This window comes from Vicugna pacos, chromosome 9 (assembly GCF_048564905.1).
Source record: "Vicugna pacos chromosome 9, VicPac4, whole genome shotgun sequence".
In the NCBI taxonomy this organism is placed as follows: Eukaryota; Metazoa; Chordata; class Mammalia; order Artiodactyla; family Camelidae; genus Vicugna; species Vicugna pacos.
In genome coordinates this window covers 11,111,100-11,124,042 of record NC_132995.1, presented here as the reverse complement: position 1 = coordinate 11,124,042, position 12,943 = coordinate 11,111,100, and the positions used below count along the sequence as shown (strand labels likewise).

Sequence of the window (12,943 nt, the reverse complement as noted above, 5' to 3'; positions counted from 1 at the left end):
ATATTAGTATCTGAAAATCTCAAACTCTCAATTTATCCCTTCCCATCTCCTTACCTCTCTGGTAACCATAAGTTTCTTATCTATGTCTGTAAGTCTGTTTCTGTTTTGTAAATAAATTCATTTTTTTTTTAAGATTCCACATATAAGTTATATCATGTGGTATTTTTCTTTCTATTTCTGGCTTACTTCACTTAGAATGACAATCTCCAGGTTCATCCATGTTGTTGCAAATGGCATTATTTTATTATTTTTTATGGCTGAGTAGTATTTCATTGTATAAATACACCACAACTTCTTTATCCAGTTATCTGTCGATGGACATTTAGGTTATTTCCATGTCTTAGCTATTGTAAATAGTGCTGCTATGAACATTGGGGTGCATGTGTCTTTTAGAATTAAGTTTCCTTCTGAATATATGCCCAGGAGTAGGATTACTGGATCATATGGTAAGTTTATTTTTAGTTTTTTGAGGAATCTCCATACTGTTTTCCATAATGGCTGCACCAAACTACATTCCCACCAACAGTGTAGGAGGGTTCCCTTTTCTCCACACTCTCTCCAGCATTTATTATTTGTGGACTTTTGAATGATGGCCATTCTGACTGTTGTGAGGTGATACCTCATTATAGTTTTGACTTGCATTTCTCTGATAACTAGCTATATTGAGCATTTTTTCATGTGCCTATTGGCCATTCGTATGTCTTCATTGGAGAAGTGCTTGTTTAGATATTCTGCCCATTTTTGGATTGGGTTGTTTGTTTTTTTCTTATTAAGTTGTATGAGCTGTTTATATATTCTGGAGATTAAGCCCTTGTCAGTCTCAACTTTTGCAAATATTTTCTCCCATTCCATAGGTTGTCTTTTTATTTTGCTTATGGTTTCCTTTGCTGTGCAAAAGCTTGTAAGTTTACTTAGGTCCTATTTGTTTATTTTTGCTTTTATTTCTATTGCTTGGGTAGATTGCCCTCGGAGAACGATGTTGAGATCATAAATTAGATAATGTTTTGCCTATGTTTTCTTCCAAGAGGTTTACAGTGTCTTGTCTTATGTTTAAGTCTTCACGCCATTTTAAGTTTATTTTTATGTATGGTGTGAGGAAGTAGTCTAACTTCACTGATTTACATGCAGCTGTCTAGTTTTCCCAGCACCATTTGTTGAAGAGACAGTCTTTATTCCATTGTATGTTCTTGCCGCCTTTGTCAAAGATTAATTGACCAAAAGTTTGTGGGTTTATCTCTGGGCCCTCTATTCTGTTCCATTGATCCATATGTCTGTTTTTGTGGCATTTGAATTTAAATGACTATCAGTTTAAAACAAATAGATCTAGGTATGGGTCAACACATATGAACTCCATGATAACCACAAATCAAAAACTTACCACAGATACACAAAAACTAGAAAGAAAGGAACACAAGCATAACACTAAAGAAAATTATCAGACCAAAGGAGAAGAGACTAAAAGATGAAGAACACCTTCCTTTCATTACCCCGACAGAGTGAAACAGAAGTCGGGCAGCCCTGCACACGAATGTTCATAGCAGCTCTATTCACAGTAGCAAAAAGGTAGAAGCAACCCACATGGCAATCAAGGGATGAAAAGTTACACAAAATGTGGTGATTCCCTGCAATGGAATACTATTCAGCCATAAAGCAAGTGAAGTACTGATACCTGCTGCAATGTGGATGATTCTTGAAAACATGACGCTAAATGAGAGAAGACAGAGTTCCTTTCTGTGTGATACCATTTATGTGGAATTTCCAGAATAGGTAAATTTATACAAAAAGAAGCATACTGGTGGTTGTCAGGGGCCAGTGGGAGGAGAGAATGGAAATTGACATCTTAATGGGACACAGTTTCCTTAAGGCATGATGAAAATGTTTTGGGATACAATTGATGGTTACACAGCATGAATGCACTAAATGCCATTGGATTGCACACCTTAAAATGGTTATGGTTAATTTTATGCTATGTGAATTTTACATGCCCACCCCACCCCTAAAAAAAAGAGCAATGCAGCACAGATAGCCACTGACCCAGAAAGAGTAGAACACTATTTTGATCTCACTGGTTTGGGAGGATAAAATCAGAGGTAAGGGAAATATCACAGAAGTGGAGGGCTGGACTGGCAATTTTAATTCAAGGAAGGAAGAGGAGGGCAGGGGTGTGGAGTGGAGATGAGGACAAGGGAGGAAGGCAGGGGACCTGGTTCTGATGCTGCTGTTTGGAGTAAGCTTGGATCTAAATCTTTCCCCCTGTGGAGCCTCAGTTTCCCTAACTGTGCTAGAGGTGGTGGTAACACTAAGTTACTGAAGGTATTTCTTGACCCTGAAGTGTCCTCAGTCAACAGTGCAGGTCATCTGGGGATGAGTGGCATCTACAGCAGGCTGGATGAAGGAGAGACTACAGAAGGGACTTTCCCGGGGAGAGAGTGAGCAGGGAGGAGTCAGGAGGCCTGCTCACATTAACTCCTGACAGAGGCAGGGGCAGGGTGGAAGGACTCCGAGAGGATCTGCATCTCTTCTCCCCCTCCACCGCGAGGCAGGAAGCAGACCTGGAATGGAGGGCACACTCTCCCCAGCCCCTCTGTCTTTGGCGTGAGGTCGATGTCTTCCGGGGCCTTGGGAGAGCCCAGGGAGAAGTTCTGCAGCACGGAGGTCAAGAAGAGGAGAGCTCAGCGTGGGCCAAGCTCTCGCCCAAACAGAGGCGTTTTCCTGAGGATACAATGGAAGGTGTGTCATTGTGGGGAGCCCTTGAGAGAACTGCCCCACCCCCACAATTCTGAAGTACTTGCACGCTCATTTACATAAATTTACATACGAAGTACATTCTTGTCCTCAATACCAACACCATCAGTGTGCCTGTCTGCTTGTGTGTTGGAGGGGAGTGCGTTTCTATCTCAGTCCTACCTCTTCTCAATCTACCCCATATGGTGCCCTCCTCTGCTCCTCCTGGTACCTGGTCCTTGCCTGTCTCGCACTCTCTCATTCTCTGTTTCTCTGGTTAAATATACTCTCAACTAAGCCAATTTATGAGAAAATGTGAACTGGGAAAAACCCCTGGTAGCCTGTCCCACTAGAGGAGCCATGAGAGAAAGGTATAGGGGAGCTGAAACCTCTGGCGCATCCTGGACTGATACACAATAAGTAGTTGGGCATTTGCATCTGGATTGGCTGTTAGAATACTGACCTACTTCTGATCAGCTGGTGCACAGCCTTTGCTCTAAGCTCCTGAGTGCCTCACTCTTCTGGTCCCCTTGGCCCTCTTCCCAGCCCCTCCTCAGTCCTGCCCACAATCAGCAGTGAACAGAGTAAGCCTCCGAGACCCAATTTCCACACCACAACCAGTGGAAGTTCTGACTGCTCATGGCCACGTCATGCTTGATAAAGATTTTAAAAGCACCCCACCCACCCCTGCTTTCATTTTTCTGACTCTCATATGCTCTATTCATATCTTCCTGCAAGATGGGGTTAACCATCACAAAAGTCCCATCTACATGGAGCCCTGAGTATCCACTACTGATTTCAGCACAGGCCATGTCCACTGGAATATCCAAGGATGGGACCAATGTGTCCCTGGGCTGGGTCACAGTTTGCTCTTCCTCCAGTTGACCTGCAATCCCATTGGGAAAGAAAGGAAGCCAAAGAGCTGCCCTGCATATGTGGTAAAGTTCATTACGGTGCATAAGTATTCACAGTGCATCTCTGGGTGCATAAACATGTCTACCATATTGAACTTGGATGGGACTTGCTTTGTCCAATGAGATGAGGGCTAAATTGACACATGCCGTGCTGTTTTCCCTGTTTCCTCAAGTGTCAGGATAGAGTCCCCATTTGCCCCTATCTCTACATGCCTGTGATAGTCTGGAATGGGCATGTTGCTTGAGCACAAAAATAACTTTCTGGCTTTATTGCTGAGGTATTCAGGTTGTCTGTCGCAGCCCAGCCTGTCCTGACAAACAGATCATGACTTCCTAAGGGAACTTGGGAAGGCCCTCTGCCCCCTGGGCCTCCCGTGTTCCGCTTCTGCAAGAGAGTGATGATTCAACACTAAGACATCCACCGTTTCTTCAAGAGTTCAAAGGAGAAAAACAATTTGATCATCGTGATGGGAGCTGAAAAGATATTTGAGAATATCAACACCTAATCCTGATTAAATCCTGTTGTAAAATGGGGTGGAGGGGATAGTTCCTTAATTTGATTTAAAATGGAGAGAAGTATATGGAAGAATAAACCATTAAATACCTGGAATAGGTGACAGCCAGCAACAAGCTTAATAGAGAAAATAAACATATTCCCCTTAAAGTTAGGAGTTAGACAAGATTGTTCACTATGACTACTGCTACTTCACATGATTCCAGAAAGTGCTCATCCATGACATTAGGGAAAACATGCCATGTGACTTTAACCTAAGAAAGCTGAGAAACAATTGAATCAAAATATCATCATTTGCAGATGCTAACACCAATTACTTGGAGAACCCAAGAGAATAAACGAAAAACTGTTAGTTACAAAAGAAACATAAGGAAATTGCTCAGTTATGACAGAAATAGACACCCCAAAAGCCCAGTGGATTTCTGATATACTATTAAACAATGTAAAATACTATGTTAGAAGAGTATTGTGGACTGAATTGTGTCCTCCCAAAATGTGTGTGTTGCAGCCCTAACCCCTAATGTGATAGTATTTGGAGAAGGGGCCTTGGAAGGTCATGGGGTTTAGATGAGCTTGTTAGGGTGGGGCGTCCATGAAGAGATAGAGCTCTTATAAGAACAGGAAGTGAGATAAACAGCAAGGCCCTACTGTACAGCGCAGGGAACTATATTGAATACCCTGTAATAACCTCTAATGAAAAATAATATGAAAAGGAATATATATGTATATTTATGTATAGTTGAATCACTGTGCTGTACACCAGAAATTAACACAGCATTGTAAACCAACTATACTTCAATTAAAAAAAAAAAAAAGGAGAAGAAGAAGAGATACCAGAACCTCACTCTCATATGAGGACACAGCAAGAAGGCGGCCGTCTGCAATGCAGGAAGAGAGACCTCACCAGAACCCGACCATGCTGCCACCCTGATATCGGACTTCCAGCCTCCAGAACTGAGAGAAAATTAATTTCTGTTGTTCAAGCCGCTCACTCTATGGTATTCCATTATGGTGGCCTGAGTTGACAAAGAGATTCCATGAATAATAGCAGCAACTCCTCCCATATTTCTTAGGAATAAATTTAGTAAGAAATATGCAAAACCTAGTTAAAAAAATTAAAGTTTAGGATGTCACCAAGTGATACAAGAAGAACTAAATGGACACATTCTTGTTTTGTCTGGGATATATCAAACATGCAGATTTGTCAGAGCTACCGGAATCAAACTACAAATTCAGGTTAATCTTAATAAAATCCCAGTGATACAGTTTTTTTGAGATTTTGACAAAATAATTCTAAAGTATACCTGGAAGAAAAATAAAATGTGTGTGTACATGAAAGAAAGAAGAGTAATGGAGAGTGATTAGCACCTGTAAAATATTAAAACATATGTGCATATATAATAATTCAAACAAACAGTATTATATAGCTAGAAAAGACAGACCAGTGAATCAGTGTGGATATTTTTTTAAAAACAGAAATAGACCTAAATAGATTAAAAAATTGAGACATAAATTTCAAGTCAGTGGCTGAAAGTTGAATTGTTTGAAAAGTGATTGAATCAGGGTGCTTGCACAGCCCTGGAAGCGAATATTCCTTAAATTTGGGGGTCCTAAGTGCCTCCTGGATGTCACTCTAGTCCAGGACTTGATTTTAACAATGAAACTGGCTAACAAGAAATAAATCAATGAGTTCTCCTTCTTTCTCCTGCCTTCTGATCCCTTTCTTCTTTCTTACTGTTCTTTCCACTACCTACATATCTATCTATCTATCCATCATCTACCTTTGTGTCTGTGAAAATATTAATTAAAATTCTGATGGACATCTTTGGAATATTAATAGGTCTGGTTTTGGTGGTAAATTACTGATGATTTTTCACTTTCAACTTTTACTTCCTTGTTTGTATTAAAAATTGAAAAAATAGTTACTTTAATTTTGAAAGAAAAACTGAAAATGCCTTTCCCCATTCTTGGCACATAGCAGATGCTTGATAATGGATCTAATTTTGGTCTGTTCTGTGTTTGCAAGTGCCTGCATTGTGCATCTTTGTCCCTCTCTTTCTCTCTTTCAGTTAGTCTCCATCTTCCTTCCCCATCATACCTCCTCCTTTTCCTTCCACCTCACATCGTCTTTGTCTCTGTAGATGTTTTGCTTTCTCTTTCCTTCAGAATCCTCTTCTCTTTCTGAAATATTCATGCAGTGTTTGGGGTTGGACAAAGGGAGTCACACACAGGGAGGGGTGAGCAGGTGTTCCCATAGGAAGAGGAAGGGCATAGCTTACCCATGGAGAATGGGATGAAGACTTCCTGCTTCCTGAAGTTGCCTTCTGCATCCAGGAAGTGGCCAGGGTAGAAAGAATCTGGCTTCGCAAAGTGGCATGGGTCTTTGAGGGCAGAGCTCAGGATGGAGTATACATTAGTGTCCTGCGAGGACACCAAAGACAAGGGGACTCAAATGGCCACCCACACGAAGTAGCTGAATCCATTATAGTGAATTCACATCCACAGCTGTATAATAAGCCTCACCCACTGTATGGCTCTACAGTTAGAGGCAGAAATGTTGAAATAATTCTGCCTCATTTACAATAGTTACGTCCCACCTTCTAGAGATCCTCACCATCTTCCCCAAGATACTATGGACTTCTTTGTGATTCATCAGCTAAATAGTTCACAACTGGCCCAATAGAAGCCTCCAAGGACTTGACTCCAGGACTAGGGCCAGAATATAATCTGATGGACGCTGTCTCTTGGGTGATTAGATATTGTAAATATCATCCCTAGGTACATCTATACTGGGAACATTTGCAATCATGGGAAAAAATGAGTTAGTATCATAAACGTTGATCTGCAAATATATCTACAGCATACTGTTACATTAAAAAAAAAAAGGAAAGCCACACTTACACACAAAATAAAACAAGTTGCAAATTGGACATAAAAATAGGAGGGAAGGTGACATGCACACTGAATATACAAGCTGCAAAGTGATAGACACAGTATGAACCAATCTTTGTGTATATGGATATATTTGTTGTATATGTTCATATAAACTTAAGGTAAATGTGGAAGAAGAAACATCGAATTGTGAATGTCTTCTCATGAAGAAGAAAGGTAGGAGAGATGATAAAATAGCTTTTAAAAAACTATTTAAAAACCATTGTACAAGTTTCAATAAGTATATGGTACATTCTTCAGCAAATCTAACATCTTATAAAGGTAAAAATTAATAAGACAGAACAGAAGTGAAAGGACTTGTCTATATTTCTAACATCTTCCTCCCTCCCATGATAATCTGGAAATTCCACCAACCAGAGACATGAAACATAAGACTACGGGCAGACAGCACCTTCCAGCCAAGATTCCGTATCCCTGATGGTCTCACCTTAGGGAGATAATATCCCCGGAAGTGAGTGTTCTTGATGACTGAGTGGGGGATACCGAAGGGGAAGATGTCATTGAATCTCTGAACCTCGTGGATGACAGCATTTGTATAAGGCATTTTGGCCCGATCTTCAGGGGCTGGGAGACGGTTTTCACCAATCACTCTGTCAATTTCTGCCTGGATTTTCTCTAAGAATGGTTAAGGTGGGAGGGGGAGACATCAATAAATGCCCATAAACAGTGGGCTCAACCAAGTGCCCTAAAAAATGACCTACAGCCTGATGGGAGGGTCTTGTAAACTCTTTACTAAGATGTTGGGTTATAGTTCCTTCTCAATAAAAGCACTGAGAAAGAAAGTAGATGGGTTCTTTGTGGGGAAGTCTTGTCTGATGTTCCAGTCTACTTATGATGGGAGGGACTTGGGTAAAGATGTGTGGGTGGAAATTTATTTAACATTTAAGGATGTTTTTTTTTTCCAACTAAAAATGAGTAGTGGCTGAAACTGGTGTCATATCCTTTTGTCCCACTGACTTGCTATGTGATCTTAGATAAGTCAATCTCCACTCTGGCCTTAAATTCATTCCTATAAAATAATGGAGTTTGATCAGATGAGAGTTTCTCCAAGTCTGACCTGCAGACCATCTGCATGAGAACCAATGGAGGGATTTTTAATTAGTTGTATACCAGCAATATACTTCACAAAGTCAAGTTCTTTGTCATCCTCAAAGTGACAACCCCAGAGAATTGTGTCAAGAGCCATGTACTTTTGTAGATGGCAAAATGCGCTGTGAATACTAATACTTTATGACTGGAACATTCTTTGTAAAGCATAAATCACCTTAAACAATCGCCCAAGAATTTTGCAAATTACAAGGCACTTCATAAGTACAAATATCTTCTAAACCAGAGGGTATTTCACTGAATGAATAATATTTTGCAAACCCAAAAGTGCTTCGTCAACTTCAAAGAACTTTGTCCGCAGCAAACCTTTGTTATAAGTGACAAATCCCTGTAGGGGTGGATTTTTTTGTTTTTCAGATGGCTCAGGACGGAAGGGTATGTCTTCACCCATCAAGCAAGCACCTTCTAGCATGGCCTCAAAGACCTTCAGCCTTCTCAGGACCCCACCTACCATAAGCCCAGCTCACCTAAGACATCTGGGTTCTTAAGAAGGAGTAGAAAACCAAAGCTGAGCGTGGTGCCAGAGGTCTCTGTGCCAGCAAAGAACAGTGAGAGCACCGTGCTGATGAGATTTTTCTGGTGGAACGCACTGTTAGGATTGACGCGCTCCTGAATGGGGCAACGGACATTTCTTAACATCTCCCCTTGCAAAGATTTCCAGTATCTGGGTCTTCTTATTTCCCTGAGAACACCATGTTACTCTGTGCCCGTTATTCATTTTCCTTATCCTTTTTTCTCTAATCAAGGCCGACAACGCACCAAAAGGATGAGCTCGAGAGCCGAAATACCTGGGTTCAAACTCAGGCACTAGCTGGGTGTCTTTGGGCAGGGAACATAACCTCTCTGTACCTTAGTTCGTCACCTGGGGTTGTTTGGATATAATGTATGATGTGCTCAAAGAACAACAGGCATTAATTTAAAAAAAAATTTCTGGGGAAGAGGTAAGTAGGGGGTTTTTTGTTTTTGTTTTTCAAGGAGGTACTTGGGATTGAACCCAGGACCTCATGTATGCTAAGCGTGCGCGCTACCGCTGGAGCTACACCCTCCCGCAGGTGCTAATTTGTTGTTGTTATTTTTTTCTCTCTCCTCGGATATCATTGCAGTCCTGATTGGCCCTTGCTGCTGTCACTCCAGCGGTCCTAGTGAAGATGCTTAACAGCTGTTACCTGCACTTGCCAGACCAATCAGAAAAGACGTCAGCCTCCAACCAATCGGAATAGACCTGGGCCTCTGACCAGTCAGAACAGAGTCGGATCTCGGCCGTCAGAAGTCGGGGGAAGGCTGAGCAGAGACTCAGGGAAAACTTCCAGGCCCACAGGTTCACTCAGTTCGTTACTACCTCTTTAAAGACATATTCCAGGAGGAAGCCTTGGGGAGACTGAGGGAGGAACGGGCAGCAGAGGGGTTGGACCACTGGCTTTCTTGCTAATCCTTAAGGAAGTATTCCAGCATTTAAAGAACGCGTACATCGTACCCAAACACACGAACTCAGTGGCAGTAGTGCGGCCATCAGTGTCTTTCCCACCCACCCGCCATCCGGTGCAGCCCTTGCCTTGTCCATGTAGAGCAGGAAGGAATCAATGAAGTCCTTTGGGTCACTGGGGTCCGGCGTCTTCCGGTGCCTCTCAGTGTTCTCAGTGACAAAATCTCCCAGTTCTTGAATGATGCTGTGCAAGCGAGTGTGTGTGCCAGGAAAGTGTTCCATGATGTTCGAGAGGAGCTCGAACACCTGCAGGGCGGCAGGGAAGACCCTGAGCCCGTTCTGTTCTCTGAGCTGGTGCCGTGGGTGTAGGTATTGTGCGCTGCATCGTTCACCCCGTGGGCTTGGAGAACATGCATCCCAGCCGAGCAGACACACACACACACACACACACACAGTGGTGCATGAACCTCTGCAGCCTGCCCCAATCACTCTCACATCTGCTGAGGTTTCTTCTCTCAGAGCCCACTCTTCTCGGAGGCCTGGTTTCCACCCCAACACGGACTGATGGCCTCACCTGGGAGGGTGCAGGGGTTAGAGTGTCGCACATAGACCTGAACTCTTGATCCCTTCTGGTTTTGGTGTTCTGGACAGAAAGCATCTTATCTCTTCCCAGAGTCCACCCACCCTGAGTCCTGTCCCACTGTGGAATCTTTGGCCTCACCTGGCTGTAGGAGGAGCTGAAAATGGCGGAGATTTCATTCAGTAGATGTAGCAGCCGTGAGAATCTGGAGTCCTGGTAATTAAAGTGCTCTCCAAAGACAATGGAGCAGATGATGTTGGCCATGGTGCAGTTAAAGAGGATGTGGGGATCCAGATAGGTCCCTGAGGAGGAGAGGTCTGTCATGGGGTGGGGTGTCCCCTGCATTGCCCTCCTGGGTGGCTCTGACCTGGCTGGTGCCATCCTGGCTTCTTTGATTTCTCTGTCTTTCTCTTGGCCACCTCGAATTTCATCGAGTCTTTGCATCTCGCCCTTTCTTTCTGAGAGGCTCCACCTCTGCGTCTCTTTTTGTTTCCCTTGGTCTCTGTCTTGGTCGGACTTTCTCTGGTCTTTGGCTCTTTATTTCAGACTCAGCCCCTTCTTCTCTGTTCTCTCTCTGCTCATGCCGTCCGTCCTGATGCCCCGTCTCCTCAGCCTCACTGACGTTCTGTGTTCCCTTGACTCTCTGTCTCTCTTTACCTTTTCTTTCTAGGTCTTTTCCTTGCTTGTTCTTCTCCTGGGTTCATTTTGGCGGTGTCTTCAGTTTCTCTCTGTCTGCTTTCTCTACCTCTCTCTCTCTCTCCCTCCGAGTCTCTCTCTCACTCTGTCTCCCTTATCCTCTTTCTCTTTTTTGTCTCTGTCTCCTTCTCCCCTCTCTCCCTCAGTCTGTCTCTGCATCTCTCTCTCTCTCTCTCTGTCTCTGAATTTCTCTCCATCAGTCACATCCTCTCTCTCCCTCTCTCTGTTTTCATCTCAGCTTCAACTCCTTGCCCCGGGCTCACCCTGGGATCTCCGCAGCTCCTCCACCAGACACTGAGCCTCCTCCTTGATTCGGTCCTCGATCCTCCACTTCCCCATCCCAAAGCCCTTTAGGGTGGCCAGAGAGAATCGGCGAAGAGCTTTCCAAGACTTTCCACTGGCAAAGACCACACCTGATTGGTGGGGTGTGAAGGAAAGGTTGAGAAGACAAACAGAATGTCCCCTCCTCCTCTCCACAATCCTCGCCCCGACTCCACTCACCAGTTCCCTGGAAGATGGGCTCAAGGACAGCGACGTGCCCTCGGCCTGAGAAAGCCTCAGCCCGATCCACCAGGGCCTCCCTCACCGCCTCGTGCCCCCCTCACCGCCTCGTGCCCCCACAGGACGACGACCGGCCATGAACCCATGTAGATGTCGAAGACATTCCCGTATCTCGCCCGCAGCTGTTGGAACAGTCTAGATCACTCTCTGACCCTAGAGAAGGGTGTCCACGCTCACACCTGGTCACACCTTCCCCCGTGTCTTAACCTGCCGCTGCAGCCCCTCGGGAAGAATAGAGACTTGAAGTCTGTGGTCCCCCCCAAGCCTCACACCTGCCCCCTCGCCCCAAGCATCCTCCTCTCTTGGCTTTTCCAGGAACCCTCCCAGCTTTGGATTTAAGAATTCCAGAGACTCCTCACATCCCGGCTCTAGGACCTCTCCCTCCCATCCCACACAGGCTGCAGCTCAGAGTCTCGAGTCTATCAGAATTTCTCTCTCCAGTCAACCTGGCCTCCATTCCTTCTCATGGGAACACTTACAAGCTTCTCTAGAGGGCACACAGGACCAGATGGTGGCTGAAGAAGTGGAAGAAGACAGTCCCCAGAGGGGCTGTGAAACCCCAGCGGCAACTGAGCCCCGGCTCCCTTGCTGCCTGTGAGCTGTTTATGGCGCCCCCACCTCCTGCCTTCCACCCCCTCTTCCATCTCACCGCCTGTAAGGCCTTCAGAAGGCCCTTGTGGCTCATTTGCAAAATGTTTCCCAGGAAGGGCAGAGGCTGTGGTCTGGGAGGGAGGCGGCCCCGGGAGCTGCGGTGGCCCCAGAGGAGCAGGAGGCCAATGAGGATCAGAAACAGGATGACAGAAAGAGCCATGGTCCTCCCTTCGCCTGCCTTCCGCCTTGCTGCCCTTCTTAAAAGGTAGGCTGCTCTGTTGTTTGTTTGTTTATTTTCCTGTGGTTTGGTGGAGGTTGTGCCAGAAATCTACCTCAGCGGAGCTCCTGCTGAGTCTCCAGAAGCAACAGGGAGCCCAGGGCAGCAGGCCTTGCAGAGGTCAGGAAATTTAGCCAACGTCCCACGGACCCCTGACTGGCTGGAGATATCTTAGTGGTCACAGCCCTTAAGCAGGGAGCATGTCCCGCCAGGAAGGGAGGTGGTGTCAGCTGGAGAAATATGCGGAGGCTGGGTTTGGGCTGACTGCATTGCAAGGGTGGCTTTCAGCCAGTTTTGACAGAGAGTAACATTGCGTCAGGAGGGGCTGGGATGAGCTGGCCGGCAGGATCGAGGCATCCTGAGCTCATGGAGAGTGGGGATTTATCTGGGCGTCTGTGCAGACTGAGATATACAAAAGAGATGTGGTCTGATGGGGAGTCCTAACTCCATGTTGCCTAGGTTTGGGGGTTTTCTGACTCATTCATTCATTCACTCCTTGGCAAATATTTTGAACACCTGTCACATACCACACACTGCTCCAGGTGCTGAGAGCAGAGTGATAAACAAGACAAGTTTTCCTTCAAGGAACAGGCATTGAGGTGAA

The 12,943-nt window shown here is 44.8% G+C and overlaps 1 pseudogene; it reads right to left on the bottom strand.

Annotated features, from left to right (window-relative positions):
- Positions 1-923: 923 nt before the first annotated feature.
- Positions 924-12,420, bottom strand: LOC102541423 (cytochrome P450 2B4-like; annotated as a pseudogene).
- Between the last annotated feature and the right edge of the window lie 523 nt (positions 12,421-12,943).